This window comes from Pseudophryne corroboree, chromosome 6 (genome assembly GCF_028390025.1).
Source record: "Pseudophryne corroboree isolate aPseCor3 chromosome 6, aPseCor3.hap2, whole genome shotgun sequence".
NCBI classification, from domain to species: Eukaryota; Metazoa; Chordata; class Amphibia; order Anura; family Myobatrachidae; genus Pseudophryne; species Pseudophryne corroboree.
The window spans coordinates 607,639,864-607,655,977 of NC_086449.1; positions in this window are offsets into that span (position 1 = coordinate 607,639,864).

Here is a 16,114-nt window from a genome sequence, read left to right on the forward strand (position 1 = left end):
GGTCGCTGGATGGCTAAGCTAAGCGACCCAAGTGGCCGACACAAACACCTGGCCCATCTAGGAGTGGCATTGCAGTGTCAGACAGGATGGCAGATTAAAAAATAGTCCCCAAACAGCACATGATGCAAAGAAAAAAAGAGGCGCAATGAGGTAGCTGTGTGACTAAGCTAAGCGACCCAAGTGGCCGACACAAACACCTGGCCCATCTAGGAGTGGCACTGCAGTGTCAGACAGGATGGCAAATTTAAAAAACAGTCCCCAAACAGCACATGATGCAAAGAAAAAAAGAGGTGCACCAAGGTCGCTGGATGGCTATGCTAAGCGACCCAATGGCCGACACAAACACCTGGCCCATCTAGGAGTGGCACTGCAATGTCAGACAGGATGGTAGATTTAAAAAATAGTCCCCAAACAGCACATGATGCAAAGAAAAAAAGAGGTGCACCAAGGTCGCTGGATGGCTAAGCTTAGCGCCCCATTTGGCTGACACAAACACCTGGCCCATCTAGGAGTGGCACTGCAGTGTCAGACAGGATGGCAGATTAAAAAATAGTCCCCAAACAGCACATGATGCATAGAAAAAAAGAGGCGCAATGAGGTAGCTGTGTGACTAAGCTAAGCGACCCAAGTGGCCGACACAAACACCTGGCCCATCTAGGAGTGGCACTGCAGTGTCAGACAGGATGGCACTTCCAAAATATAGTCCCCAAACAGCACATGATGCAAAGAAAAAAAGAGGCGCAATGAGGTAGCTGTGTGATTAAACTAAGCGACCCAAGTGGCCGACACAAACACCTGGCCCATCTAGGAGTGGCACTGCAGTGTCAGACAGGATGGCACTTCAAAAAAATAGTCCCCAAACAGCACATGATGCAAAGAAAAAAAGGCGCAATGAGGTAGCTGTGTGACTAAGCTAAGCGACACAAGTGGCCGACACAAACACCTGGCCCATCTAGGAGTGGCACTGCAGTGTCAGACAGGATGGCACTTCCAAAAATAGTCCCCAACCAGCACATGATGCAAAGAAAAATGAAAGAAAAAAAGAGGTGCAGGCATCGCAACCGACACAATTGGACTCTCCTTGGGGATTTGTGATTTAGAAGAACGCACAGTTCTTTGCTGTGCTTTTGCCATCTTAACTCTTTTAAGTTTTCTAGCAGGAGGATGAGTGCTTCCATCCTCATGTGAAGCTGAACCACTAGCCTTGAACATAGGCCAGGCCCTCAGCCGTTCCTTGCCATTTTGTGTCATAAATGGCATATTGGCAAGTTTACGCTTCTCCTCAGACTATTTTGATTTAGATTTTTGGGTCATTTTACTGAGCTTTATTTTTTGGGATTTTACATGCTCTCTACTATGACATTGGGCATCGGCTTTGGCAGACGACGTTGATGGCATTTCATCATCTCGGCAATGACTAGTGGCAGCAGCTTCAGCACGAGGTGGAAGTGGATCTTGATCTTTCCCTATTTTACCCTCCACATTTTTGTTCTCCATTTTTTAATGTGTGGAATTATATGCCAGTAATATATCAATAGCAATGGTCTACTACTATATATACTGCGCACAACTGAAATGCACCACAGGTATGGATGGATAGTATACTTGTCGACACACAGGTAGGTAGAGCAGTGGCCTACTGTACCGTACTGCTATATATTATATACTGGTGGTCAGCAAACTGTGCAAAACTGAAATGCACCACAGGTATGGATGGATAGTATACTTGACGACACAGAGGTAGGTAGAGCAGTGGCCTACTGTACCGTACTGCTATATATTATATACTGGTGGTCAGCAAACTGTGCAAAACTGAAATGCACCACAGGTATGGATGGATAGTATACTTGACGACACAGAGGTAGGTAGAGCAGTGGCCTACTATACCGTACTGCTATATATTATATACTGGTGGTCAGCAAACTGTGCAAAACTGAAATGCACCACAGGTATGGATGAATAGTATACTTGACGACACAGAGGTAGGTAGAGCAGTGGCCTACTGTACCGTACTGCTTTATAGTATATACTGGTGGTCAGCAAACTGTGCAAAACTGAAATGCACCACAGGTATGGATGGATAGTATACTTGACGACACAGAGGTAGGTAGAGCAGTGGCTTACTGTACCGTACTGCTATATATATATATAGTTATACTGGTGGTCAGCAAAATTCTGCACTGTCCTCCTACTATATACTACAATGCAGCACAGATATGGAGCGTTTTTCAGGCAGAGAACGTATAATACTGGTGGTCACTGGTCAGCAAAACTCTGCACTGTCCTCCTACTATATAATCCTGCTGGTCCCCAGTCCCCAAAATAAAGCAATTAGCACACTGAGCACAGATATTTGCAGCACACTGAGCACAGTCAGATATGGAGCGTTTTTCAGGCAGAGAACGTAGATATTTGCACTTTCAGCACACTGAGCACAGATATTTGCAGCACACTGAGCACAGATATTTGCAGCACAATTTGCAGCCCACTGAACATAGAAACTGAGAGGACGCCAGCCACGTCCTCTCACGATCATCTCCAATGCACGAGTGAAAAATGGCGGCGACGCGCGGCTCCTTATATAGAATACGAATCTCGCGAGAATCGACCGCGGGATGATGACGTTCGGGCGCGCTCGGGTTAACCGAGCTAGGCGGGAGGATCCGAGTCTGCCTCGGACCCGTGTAAAATGGGTGAAGTTCGGGGGGGGTTCGGATCCCAAGGATCCGAACCCGCTCATCACTAGTTAAGACCTGTCCAGCAAACACCCGGGGTGGCATCCGGACTGGACTGCCACATATCCTCCCCCTAAGCTTCGAGCCTACGGGTGAAGCTGAGGTCTACTTTGGTGCACATACCTGCTCACCAATATCTGCAGGCATACCTCTTTTCGGGTCAGCCTTTCCCGAGTCGTCCCCCCCTCTAGCTTCACCCCGCAGGTCTCTGCACCTTCTGAGGAGAGGAACTTCCTTGAAAGGGCATCCGCATTGCCCTGTAATCCTCTTGCTCTGTGCTGGACCTTGAAGTGGGTCTCCTTATTTAGGCACATACATTGGAGCGGAGCATGATCGGTGATTAAGGTAAACTCCCATCCCTGGAGATAGTACCCCAGAGTCTCTACTGCCCACTTTATATCCAGGCATTCCTGCTCTACCGTGGCATATCACTAGGTAGTAGTTTCTTGCTGAGGTAGAGGACTGGTTTCTCCTCCCCACTTAGCTCCTGAGACAACACTGCTCCAAGGCCTGTTCCTGAAGCATCCGTCTGCAGGATGAACCTTTTACCGAAGTCCGGCGCTATCAACACTGGTGCTTTGCACAGGGCACTTTTTTAAGTCCTTCCAGGTCTCATGTACCTGGAACGTGCACACAAGCTTGTATAGATTTTGCTTTTTCAAGAAATCAATGAGCAGAGCTGCTTTGGTGGCAAAGTTTGGGACAAACTTGCAGTAATATCCCACCAGGCCTAAGAAGGTCCTGAGTTGAGTCTTCCTCTCAGGCCTTGGCCTGGCATCAACCGCCTCCACCTTACTGACCTGAGGTTTGATTTGGCCCCAGCCCACCACATACCCCAAGTACTTTGCCTCTAACATACCTATCACACACTTCTCTGGATTGGGTGTGAAGCTGTGGAAGTGCAGAGTTTTTAATACGGCTTCCACTATGCCCAGATGAGACTCCCAGTCATCGCTGAAGATAACAATGTCATCTAGGTATGCGGCTGCATACTTTCAGTGGGGCTGGAGGAGCTTATTCATAGCCCGCTGGAATGTGGCAAGGGCCACGTGAAGACCAAATGGCAAAACTTGATACTGATATAGGCCATCTTGGGTGACAAATGCTGTTTTCGCCTTGGCAGCCTCGGTGTAGGGAATCTGCCAATAACCTTTGGTAAGGTCAAGAGTGGTCAAGTATTGGCTTTGGGCCAGTTGCTCGATCATCTCATCAATGAGTGGTATGGGATAGGCATCAAATTTAGGCATCTGGTTTAATCTGCGGAAGTCATTGCAAAACCGCAGTGCTCCATACGGCTTGGGAACCAGCACTATGGGGTTATTCCACCCGCTTGTGGACTCTTCAATAACCCCCAGACGTAACATGTCCTCCTCTTCATTATGTACTGCGTCCCTCGGGTATCCGGTACGGCCACAGATTGACCAGTACTCCCAGAGGAGTAACAATGTCATGCTCGATGATCTTAGTCCTCCCTGGAATCACCAACAAGACATCTAAATTTCTCCTGACCATGTCTTGAGCTTGACATGTCTTGACCTCATCGAGAAATCAGTCAATTGGGACCGCACATGCTGAAATCTTGGCCACTCTTGCATTTGCTGTGTCTGAGCTTTACTTCCAAGGCTTCAACAGATTAATATGATAGATTTGTGTAAGCTTCCGCTTTCCCGGTTGACTCACACGATAAGTCACTGGCCCCACAGCTTCAAGTACTGTATATGGCCCTTGCTAATGGGCATACAGCTTGCCCTCCACTGTGGGTACCAGGACCAAGACCTTGTCCCCAGGGTTACAACTCAGTTTCTCAGTCTGGACGTCATAATGACATTTCTGTCTAGACTGGGCCTGAGTCATATGGCCCCTGACTAATGGAGCTATCTGCTGGAACCGCCCGCAGATTTGGTTGACAAACTGTACTACATTTAGCTCCGGGTATGTCTGTTGTTCCCACCCCTCCTTTAGGAGGTCCAGGATTCCCTGGGGCTGTCTGCCGTACAACAGTTTAAAGGGGCTGAAGCCAGTAGAGGACTGGGGAACCTCTCAGATGGCGAACATCAGAAAAGGTAAGAGCTGGTCCCAATTCCTTTTGTCCTGGGCGACTGCCCTCCTTAGCATCTGCTTGAGTGTGTGGTTAAAACGCTCCACCAAGCCATCAGTCTTGGGATGATACAAAGAGGTGCAAATCTTTTTAACCCCCAGCATTCGATATAAATTGTTCATCAGCCGGGACATAGAGGGGGTCCCCTGGTCAGTGAGGACCTCCATGGGTATGCCTAGGCGGGAGAAGATCAGCAATAGTTTTTTGGCAATGGTTGCTGTCTTCATATTTCATAGAGGGATGGCTTTATGGTATCGTGTGGCTTAATCAAGGAGGACTAGGATATACTGGTGTCCCCTTGCTGATTTTTCCACCGACCCCACAATATCCATTCCAATCCTTTAGTGCGGTATGCTGGCAGATGGGACTCGCCTGACAGTACTTTGCTACTGACGGCCGGATTCCCAGCCAGAAAAAAAGCTGCTGTACCCACTGCAGAGTTTTCTCCTCCCCCAAATGTCCTCCCCACAACTGTGAATGAGCAGCTTCCAGGACCAGAGGCTGATGGACCCGTTGCACTATAAGCTGCTCAATTTTCATACCCCATTCCTCGACAACCCTATATAGTAAAGCCTTCTCTTCTACGAAAAAAGGGCTGACCCCCTAGTAAGGACAAATAAATTTTCCCATTATAACAACAAATGCTCTGGAAAACATCTGCGAGGTTCGGGTATTCTCGCTGGTCTCGTCCAAAATCCTGAAGCAACATTTATCAGCCAGGTGTACTACCCCCCCCCCCCAGCAAGTGCCGCCCCTAGGCACGCGCCTCATGTGCCTAGTAGGAAATCCGCTACTGGCAGTAAGCAGTGCACAAGGGGAGCCAGCAATGACCCTGTAGTCAGGACTTGGAGCTCCACTGGCCTCCAATTGTCTCACATATGGTGAGTCTACATTACACACCATACATTCCAAACCCCCAGCACACGTACAGGGTCTAGGCAGGCCACCTTTAACAAGTAAGATAGAGCATCATGACCCCACCTCAGTTAAGGCAGTATTCGAGCTCAGAGGCAGGAGAACAAGCTACAGTATTTCAGTTGCCATTGTACTGCATATATTGTGAAAATAGCACCATCTAGTGGATAAAGTCTGCAATTTGCATGAGTTTTCATAAAACACTTATTTCTCGGTCCTAGACAGTATAAATAAAAATTGAGTCTCGTAACAACTAAAGTAAGAGAGACAATCTACCGAATTATAACTGTATGCTCTCTGGTAACATAAATTAGCTATATCTGGAGTAACCGTCCTGAGTCATATTAATCATACCATACATAACCTTGCATTTTTCTATATTGAACCTCATTCTCCATTTAGATGCCCAGATTTCAAGTTTAGAGAAGTCATTCTGCAGAGACTCCACATCTATTTTTGATAGATAGCTAGGGATTAAAGTTACTGAATTCTAAAGTAGTTTTAAGGTGATTTAAAGCTATACTGGATTCCACTGGTGAGGGAAGGGGTGACTGGAGAAACTACATTAATTAACTTTAATAGTTTACTGTATTAGGCCATTGTGATTAATGAGATATGAATCTTGCGTATTGCACATAAATGAATATACCTTTTATAAAACAGTGAAACCCGTTTGTTTGGGCATTATTGTTTGGGTTTTCCCAAGTAGGCCACAAAGTGTAAAAACACTGTGCACAGATCCTTGGGTGGAAGCATTCTGTTCACTTGGTCACTAGTGGTAGGTTACATGTATATAACTTAATCTTAATTAGAGATAAGCGGGTTCAGTTCCCTGAGAACCGAACCCTACCGGACTTCACTACCTGAGCTTGGATCCTAGCCCGGCTCGGGTTTTCCCGCCTGACTCGGAAACCAGAACGAGGAAAAACGTCATCATGCAGCTGTTTGATTCTCACAGGGTTTGGATTCCATATAAGGAGCCGTGCATTGCCACCATTTTCACTACAGTCCCGGAGAGTGTAACGAGAGGATGTGTCTCCAACCTCAGTGTCTGTGCGGGAGAGAAAGTGGAGTGGCATTTCCAGTGCTGTCTTGTGCTGCTCAGTCCAGTGTAGTGTCATATGCAGCATCAGTCTCATCACAGTGGTGGTGTCCTCTGCTGCCATATGTCCTGTGTAGCTGTATAAGTCCAGTGCAGTGGTGCTGTGTTGTCCTGCATCAGTACATTGGTAGCGTCTTGTGCTGCATCAGTCCAGTCACAGTGGTGGTGTCCTCTGCTGCCATATGTCCAGTGCTGCTGTATAAATCCAGTCCAGTGGAGCTGCGCTGTGTTGTGCTGCATCAGTCCAGTGGTGGTGTCTTGTGCTGCATCAGTCCAGTCACAGTGGTGGTGTCCTCTGCTTCCATATGTCCAGTGCTGCTGTATAAGCCCAGTCTATTGCAGTGGTGCTGTGTTGTCCTTTATCAGTCCAGTGGTGGAGTCTTCTGCTTCATCAGTCCAGTCACAGTGGTGGTGTCCTCTGCTGCCATATAATTCCAGTGTTACTGCCATATAAATCCAGAGATACTGCTGTATATGTCCAGTGATACTACTGTATAATTCCAGTGATACTGCCGTATAAATCCAGTCGAGTGGTAGTGCCGTATATTTCCAGTGATGCTGCCATATAATTCCAGTGGTACTGGCATATAAGTACAGTGATACTGCCATATAAATCCAGTCCAGTGGTACTGCCGTATAAGTCCAGTGGTACTGCCGTATAAATCCAGTGATACTACTGTAATATTGCAGTGTTACTGGAGTATAAATCCAGTGGTACTGTCGTATATTTCCAGTGATACTGCCGCATAATTCCAGTGATACTGCCATATAAATCCAGTCCAGTGGTACTGCCATATAATTCCAGTGATACTGCTGTATAATTCCAGTGGTACTGGCGTATAAGTCCAGTGATACTGTCGTATAAATCAAGTCCAGTGATACTGCCAGATAAATCCAGTTGTACTGCCGTATAAGTCCAGTGGTGCTGCCATATAATTCCAGTGATACTGGCGAATAATTCCAGTGGCACTGGCGCATAAGTCCAGTGGTACTGCTGTATAAATCCAGTCCAGTGGAACTGCCAAAGAAATCCAGTGTTACTGACGTATAATTCCAGTGATACTGCCATATAAATCCAGTCCAGTAGTACTGCCGTATACGTCCAGTAGTACTGCCGTATAATTCCAGTGATACGCGTATAATTTCAGTGGTACTGGCATATAAATCCAGTTGTACTACCGTATAAGTCCAGTGGTACTGCCACATAATTCCATTGATACTGCCGTATATTTCCAGTGGTACTGCCGTATAAGTCCAGTGGACTGTCCTGTGCTATATATTATTTACTCAATTTAAAGGAGTTATTAATATTTAATCCAAATATTTTTTACAGGGTTTGCCCTGTGTGGTGTAGGGATACGCTGTCCTGTGCTGCATATTCAGTTATATGACTCCAGAAAAATAATGGAGAACAAAAATGTGGAGGAAAAATAGGGAAAGATCAAGAACCACTTCCTCCTAGTGCTGAAGCTGCTGCCACTAGTCATGACACAGATGATGAAATGCCATCAACGTCGTCTGCCAAGGCCGATGCCCAATGTGATAGTAGAGGGCATGTAAAATCCAAAAAGCAAAAGTTCAGTAAAAAGACCCCAAAAAATTAAGTTAATGGTCTGAGGAGAAATGTAAACTTGCCAATATGCCATTTACGACACGGAGTGGCAAGGAATGGCTAAGGCCCTGGCCTATGTTCATGACTAGTGGTTCAGCTTCACATGACGATGGAAGCCCTCATCCCACTAGAAAAATGATAAGAGTTAAGCTGGCAAAAGCACAGCAAAGAACTGTACGTTCTAAGATGGTATCACAAATCCCCAAGGAGAATCCAAGTGTGTCGGCGGTTGCGATGCCTGACCTTCCCAACACTGGACAGGAAGAGGTGGCTCCTTCCACCATTTGCATGCCCTCTGCAGCTGCTGGAACTAGCACCCACAGTCCAGTTTCTGTTGTTCAAATTGAAGATGTCACTGTTGAAGTACATCAGGATGAGGATACGGATGTTGCTGGCGCTGAGGAGTATTCTGATGGTGATGTGGTTTGTTTAAATAAGGCACCAGTGGAGACAGTTGTTGTCTGTGGGATGAATAAGCCCATTGTCATGCTGGGCAAAATACCAAAAAAGCCACCTCTTCGGAGTGGAATTATTTCTCCACAAATCCGGACAACAGGTGTCAAGCCGTGTGTTGCCTCTGTCAATCTGTAATAAGTAGTGGTAAGGACGTTAACCACCTAGGAACATCCTCCCTTATACGTCACCCGCTACACATTCATCAGAAGTTATTGTCAAGTTTTGAAACTTTGGGTAAGAGCATAAGCAGTCCACTGACACCTAAATCCCTTCTTCCTCTTGAACCCAAGCTCCTGCAAGCCACACCACCAACTCCCTCAACGTCAACTTCCTCCTCAGTCAGGAACGTCAGTAGTCCTGCAGGCCATGTCACTGTCAAGACTGAGGAGTCTTCTACTAACCGGGATTCCTCCGGAGGAACCTTGAGTGATATGCTTACTGCTGCTGTTGCTGCCACTGCTGTTGTTGCTGCTGGGAGTTGATTGTCCTCCCAGAGGGGATGTCGGAAGACCACTTGTACTACTTCAAGTAAGCAATTGACTGTCCAACAGTCTGTTGCGAGGAAGATGAAATATGACAGCAGTCATCCTGTTGCAAAGCAGATAACTGAGGCCTTGACAGCTATATTGGTGTTAGACGTGTGTTCGGTATCCATCATTAGTTCAGTGGGAGTTAGAGAATTGATGACAATAGTGTGTCCCCGGTACAAAATCCCATCTAGATTCCTCTACACTAGGCAAGTGATACCGAGAATGTATACAGACGTCAGAAAAAGTGTCCTCAGTGTCCTAAAAAATGCAGTTGTAGCCACTGTCCACTTAACCACGGACATGTGGACAAGTGAAACAGGGCAGACTAAGGACTATATGACTGTAACAGCCCACTGGGTAGATGTATTGCCTCCTGCAGCAACAACAGCAGCAGCACCAGTATCGGCATCTCGCAAACGCCAACTCATTCCTAGGCAGGCTACGCTATGTATCACCACTTTCCATAAGAGGCACACCGCTGACAATCTCTTACAGAAACTGAGGGACATCATCGCACAATGGCTTACCCCATTTAGACTCTCCTGGGGATTTGTGATATCGGACAATGCCACCAATATTGTGCGTGCATTACATCTGGGTAAATTCCAGCACTTCCCATGTTTTGCACATACAATTAATTTGGTGGTGCAGAATTTTTTGAAAAATAAAAGGGGCATGCAGGAGATGCTGTCGGTGGCCCGAAAAATTGCGGCCCACTTTCAACATTCAGCCATCGCATGCCGAAGACTGGAGTGCCAGCAAACACTCCTGATCCTGCCCTGCCATCAAACACTCCTGAACCTGCCTTGCCCTTGCCTGTAGCAAGAGGTGGTAACGAGGTGGAATTGAACACTCTATATGCATCAGAGAATCGAAGAGCAGCAAAAGCCCATTCAAGCCTATATATCCACCTACGAAATAGGCAAAGGAGGGGGAATGCACCTGACTCAAGTGCAGTGGAGAATGATTTCCATCTTGTGCAAGGTTCTCCAACCCTTTGAACTTGCCACACGTGAAGTCAGTTCAGACACTGCCAGCTTGAGTCAGGTCATTCCCCTCATCAGGCTTTTGCAGAAGATGCTGGAGAAAATGAAGGAGGAGCTAAGATGGAGCGATTCCGCAAAGTATGTGGGACTTGTGGTTAGACCCCTTCATTCGCTTTCCCAGGATTCACGGGTGGTCAATTTGCTGAAATCAGAGTAGTAGATTTTGACCACTGTGCTCAATCCTAGGTTTAAAGCCTACATTGTATCTCTCTTTCCAGCAGACACAAGTCTGCAGAGGTACAAAGATCTGCTGGTGAGACAATTGTCAACTCAAGTGGAACGTGACCCCTCAACAGCTCTTCCTTCATTTTCTCCCACAACTGGGGCTGCGAGGAAAAGGATAAGATTTCCTGGCCCACCCACTGGCTGTGATGCAGGGCAGTCAGGATCGAGTGCGGACATCTGGTCCGGACTGTAGGACCTGCCAACGATTACTGATATGTCTACTGCCACTGCATATGATTCTGTCACCATTTTAATAATGGTGGACGATTATATGAGTGACAGCATCCAAGTAGGCATGTCAGACAGTCTGTATGTATACTGGCAGGAAAAAGAGGCAATTTGGATGCCTTTGCACAAACTGGCTTTATTTTACCTAAGTCGCTCCCCCCTCTGGTGTGTACTCTGAAAGAGTGTTTAGTGCAGCCGCTCACCTTGTCAGCAATCGGCGTACGAGGTTACTTCCAGAAAATGTGGAGAAGATTATGTTCATCAAAATGAATTGTAAATTCCTCCAGGAAGACCTTTACCAGCAATTGCCTCCAGAAAGTACACAGGGACCTGTGATGGTGGATTCCAGTGGGGACAAATAAATACTCTGTGAGGAGGAGGATATACACACTGAAAGGGGTGAGGAATTGGAGGATGAGGATGAGGTCGACATCTTTACCTCTGTAGGGCCAGTTTGTGCAAAGAGAGATAGATTGTTTCTTTTTTATGGGGGCCCAAACAAACCAGTAATTTCAGCCACAGTCGTGTGGCAGATCCTGTCGCTTAAATTATTGCTTTGTTAAAGTGTGCATGTCCTGTTTATACAACATAAGGGTGGGTGGGAGGGCCCAAGAACAATTCCATCTTGCACCTCTTTTTCTTCTTTGCATCATGTGCTGTTTGGGGACTAGTTTTTTAAAGTGCTGTCCTGTCTGACACTGCCGTACAAGTCCAGGGGTACTGCTGTATAAGTCCAGGGGTACTGCCGTATAAGTCATGGGGTACTGCCGTATAAGTCCAGTCCAGTGGTGCTGTCTTGTGCTGCCATAAGTCCAGTGGTGGTGTCCTGTGCTGATTATTATTTACTCCAAATAAAAGGGTTATAGACATTACTTATATTATTATCCAAATAATTTTTACAGGGTTTGCCCTGTGTGGTGTTGGGGTACACTTGCCTGTGCTGCATATTATTATAATAGCACTAAATAAAAGGTTTATTATTATCCAAATTAATTTTACAGGCTTTGCCGTGTGTGTGTGTGTGTGTGTGTGTGTGTGTGTGTGTGTGTGTGTGTGTGTGTGTGTGTGTGTGGTTTAGGGGTACGCTCTCCTGTGCCACCAATATTGTGCATGTATTACAGTACATCTGTTCAAATTCCAGCACATCCCATGTTGTTTGTGCCGCACACTTGTGTCGCTTAGCTTAGTCATAAAGCTACCTTATTGCACCTCTTTTTCTTCTTTGCATGATGTGCTGTTTGGAGCCTAGTTTTTTAAGTGCCATCCTGTCTTGCAGTGCCACTCCTAGATGGGCCAGGTGTTTGTGCCGCTTAGCTTTGTCATCCAGCTACCTCATTGCACCTTTTTTTCTTCTTTGCATGATGTGCTGTTTGGGCCTAGTTATTATAAGTCCCATCCTGTCTGCCATTGCATTGCCTCTCCTAGATGGGCCAGGTGTTTGTGCCACACACTTGTGTCGCTTAGCTTAGTCATCTAGCTACCTCATTGCACCTCTTTTTTTTCTTTGCATCATGTGCTGTTTGGGGCATATTTTTTCAATCTGCCATACTGTCTGCCACTGCAGTGCCACTCCTATACGGGCCAGGTGTCTGTGCTGCACACTTCACTTAGCTTAGTCATACAGCCACCTTGATGCAACCTTTTGGCCTAAAAACAATATTGTGAGGTGTGAGGTGTTCAGAATAGACTGGAAATGAGTGAAAATGAATGATATTGAGGTTAGTTATACCGTATACTCAAAATTACCCCCAAATTATGTGATTTTAGCTGTTTTTATGTTGTTTTCAAAAGTCATCCAGATCCAAAACCAATACCAAATAACAAAACATGAAAGGGTGGTTTTGGCAAAACCAATCCAGATCCAATACACGAGCATGGAACCAGAACCAAAACCAATACACGAAATACGAAAAGTGTCCGCCGCACATCTCTACTTAAAATATAAATGAAATAGTCTGCCTCTGCATTTGGTATATTCAAGATTGACGAAGTTCAAAAAACAAGAAAAACAAGAAATCTTGGCAGTCTCAAATTTGAATGGCTTACCTTAGCAACTTGTTGATGCCATCTAGAATAAAATCATGGATCAATCTAGAAAAAGCACTGGTCCCTCATTATTCTCTGATGTGTCAGGTAAATGCTTATACTCACCAAACTATTCTTGACTCCCTTAAAGCATGGGATAAATGAGTGTTTGCAAGCAAGGAAATAGTTTTGCTGTACAGTACTTTGTCATCAGGAGTACTTACTAGCAGAGCCGGCCTTAGCTATAGGCAGGCTAGGCATTTGCCTAGGGCATTCAAGCATGTCTAGGGGCACCCAAGCATGTCCCTGCAGTATCTCATGCTGAGAGGGACAGTCCGCAAACTAACTGTTACTTTCCAAATGTAGTCAATCAGTACTTGTATACACTGCTGTTTACATTTGTCAAAAAAAATGCACACTGTGCCTTAAACTTCCTCCGACATGCTTGAATGCCCCTGACTTGTGAGACCTCAGACAGACAGCAGAAGCCCAGTAAATGCAATTCCTGGACCTGTGACATTTTTACTGACTATATAAGGTTATTACTGGATGGCTTCTTATGATAACACATGTGTATTTTGGAAGACTGCTTCACAGAAACCTGACATCACCTATACTGCTTGTGCACATGGGGGAGGGGGGTCCTGCCATCCTGTGTGTGTCCCTTATCCCTGTGCAAACCCCAGGTGTCTGCAGGGACATAACATGGGCAGTGTTCTCCCCACACTTTATTTCCTAGTCAGTCCATACCGTAAAATTCCCCTGCCATCTAGCACTGTAACGTGGTCAGTAAGTTGCGTTGTGCTATTTCTAAACATCAGTGCAGCATGACTTTCGGACACATCAGACTGGAGGGCAGAGCATTTAGCTCCCACAGTATAAAGTAAAGTGCATGCAGTTAACGGGAGTAACAGACACCAGCAAACACACTGAATAGTGAAGAGAATGGACAGTTTCTACATGTTTGATACTGATATTTTTGTATAACCAGCAAGTGTGGCAGTATATGTGTATTGGGCATTACTAATGTGGGGCATATGTGTAAGGTGCATTACTGTGTGGCATTATGTGTATTATGGGCATTACTAATGTGGGGCATATGTGTAAGGTTCCTTTACTGCGTGGAATTATATGTATTATGGTCATTACTGTGTGGCATTGTGCAGAGTTGAACTGGCCCACAGGGTAACCACCCGGTGGGCCCCACTACCTGAGTATTGCAGGTACAGATGCAGAACTAGCAGCGGAGCTAGGGGGCAACAGACAAAATTTTGCCTAGGGCATCAAATTGGCTAGGGCCGGCTCTGCTTACTAGGTTGATTCCAGATATAAACCTCAATTTATGGTGTAATAAGGGAATTCATTAGATTTCAGATGCGTTGCAGGGATGTTCAGCTATTCCGTATGCAATACTGAAAGATCAATTTAATCTACCCATAAGTGAATATTTATTATTGAATATCAGTTATGTTCAGGACTCAGGGTTTTATTAGGCCTCTGCCATTAGCTTTAATAATACAGATTATCAAAGGTTCCAGAAAGGCTTCTATTGCTTTTTAATATTCTCTTTATCAAGTTCTTATTCAGAGGATGAATCTAAAATACAGTTAAAGTGGGAAGTGAATGTATATACCACACTCATGACTTAATAGTGGGAAACAATATATCTTAATGCACATTATATATTACAGCATTATACATTACAGCAAAAGAACAGACATACTGTACAACAGGCCAGTTAACCTCATGCAAACTCATCTGTCCATTTAAACGTACTGTATGTACATAGGTTTCTCTCTCACATCCTCATGCAGTCTAAGAACAGTTGTTATATCATGATTTGCTTGTGACTGTTGATACCTGGGTTTGCAATTTTTGCTTAGTTATGCATATTCAATGAAAGCATGCTGGCCTGGTGTTTGCATACTCACATAAAGTGTCACTTCCACCTATAACCAACTAAACGTTTGCCACACTGGTAGCCTTTATTAATTTGCCAAGTCTTCATTTAGATGCAATCTAGGGTCAGCTGTGCTGATCAATTTGCATGAACAGCTGAACAACACCAGTAAACAGGTATTTGAACTTTTACATTTAAATATTGCAACTTTTTACACTCCAAGCCTAAAGAACTGTACTTTTATCTGAAATGAACCATGTACCACAAATTTTCTTCATTGTACTCCATAGTTTTTTCACTAAAACAATAAAAATCTTTAATTCTCCCTGCTACTCACACCTCTGTACACATTGCTGCCTCAATTATTCACTCCCCTCTTATTAACACTCATGAGATTTTTACTTATCTCTCTACTTTAACAATAACATCCACAACTGGTCACCATACAAAACATTCACAAACCTCCAACTTTATTTATCTCTCTCTCCTGCTTCTTTTAGCTGGTGACCTTTGCCCAAATCCAGGACCGAATCACTTGCCCCACTCACACCAACCTGATACACAGGAATATAGAAATCCAGCCAACCTCATAAACATCTCATGTCTCCCTGCACCCTCCAAATCACTAATATGTGCCTTATGGAATGCACGCTCCATTTGTAACAAATAAACATCCATACATGACCTCTTTATATCTAACAATTTCAATCTGCTTGCTATACCAGAGACATGGCTCACACAATCAGACACGTCCTTCCCTGCAGCACTGTCACATGGTGGTCTCCACACACACCTCCAGGCCTAGTAACAGTAAAGGAGGTGGGGTTGGATTATTACTTTCCCAATCTTTTGCATACACAGTTCTACCACAGGTATCATCACTCACATTCACATCTTCTGAAGTACATTCCATCAGGATTTACACTCCTTTCTCTCTGCATGTTGCAGCTATCTATCGCCCTGCCTGGGCAACCCACACAATTTCTGGAAGATTTTTCTGCCTGGCTCTCTCACTTCCTATACTCTGACATCTCCACCATCATCATGGGTGATTTCAATATTGCTACTAAAAGTCCAAAATCTGCTGCTCATACCCCAAACTACTCTCTCTAACCTCCTCTCTTGGCTTCTCCCAAAGGACTGACTCCTCTATGCATCAGGAGGGCAACTGCCTTGATCTAGTATTCACCAGACTATCCTCAGTTTCTGAATTCACTAACACCCTCTTCGCTCTCTCAGATC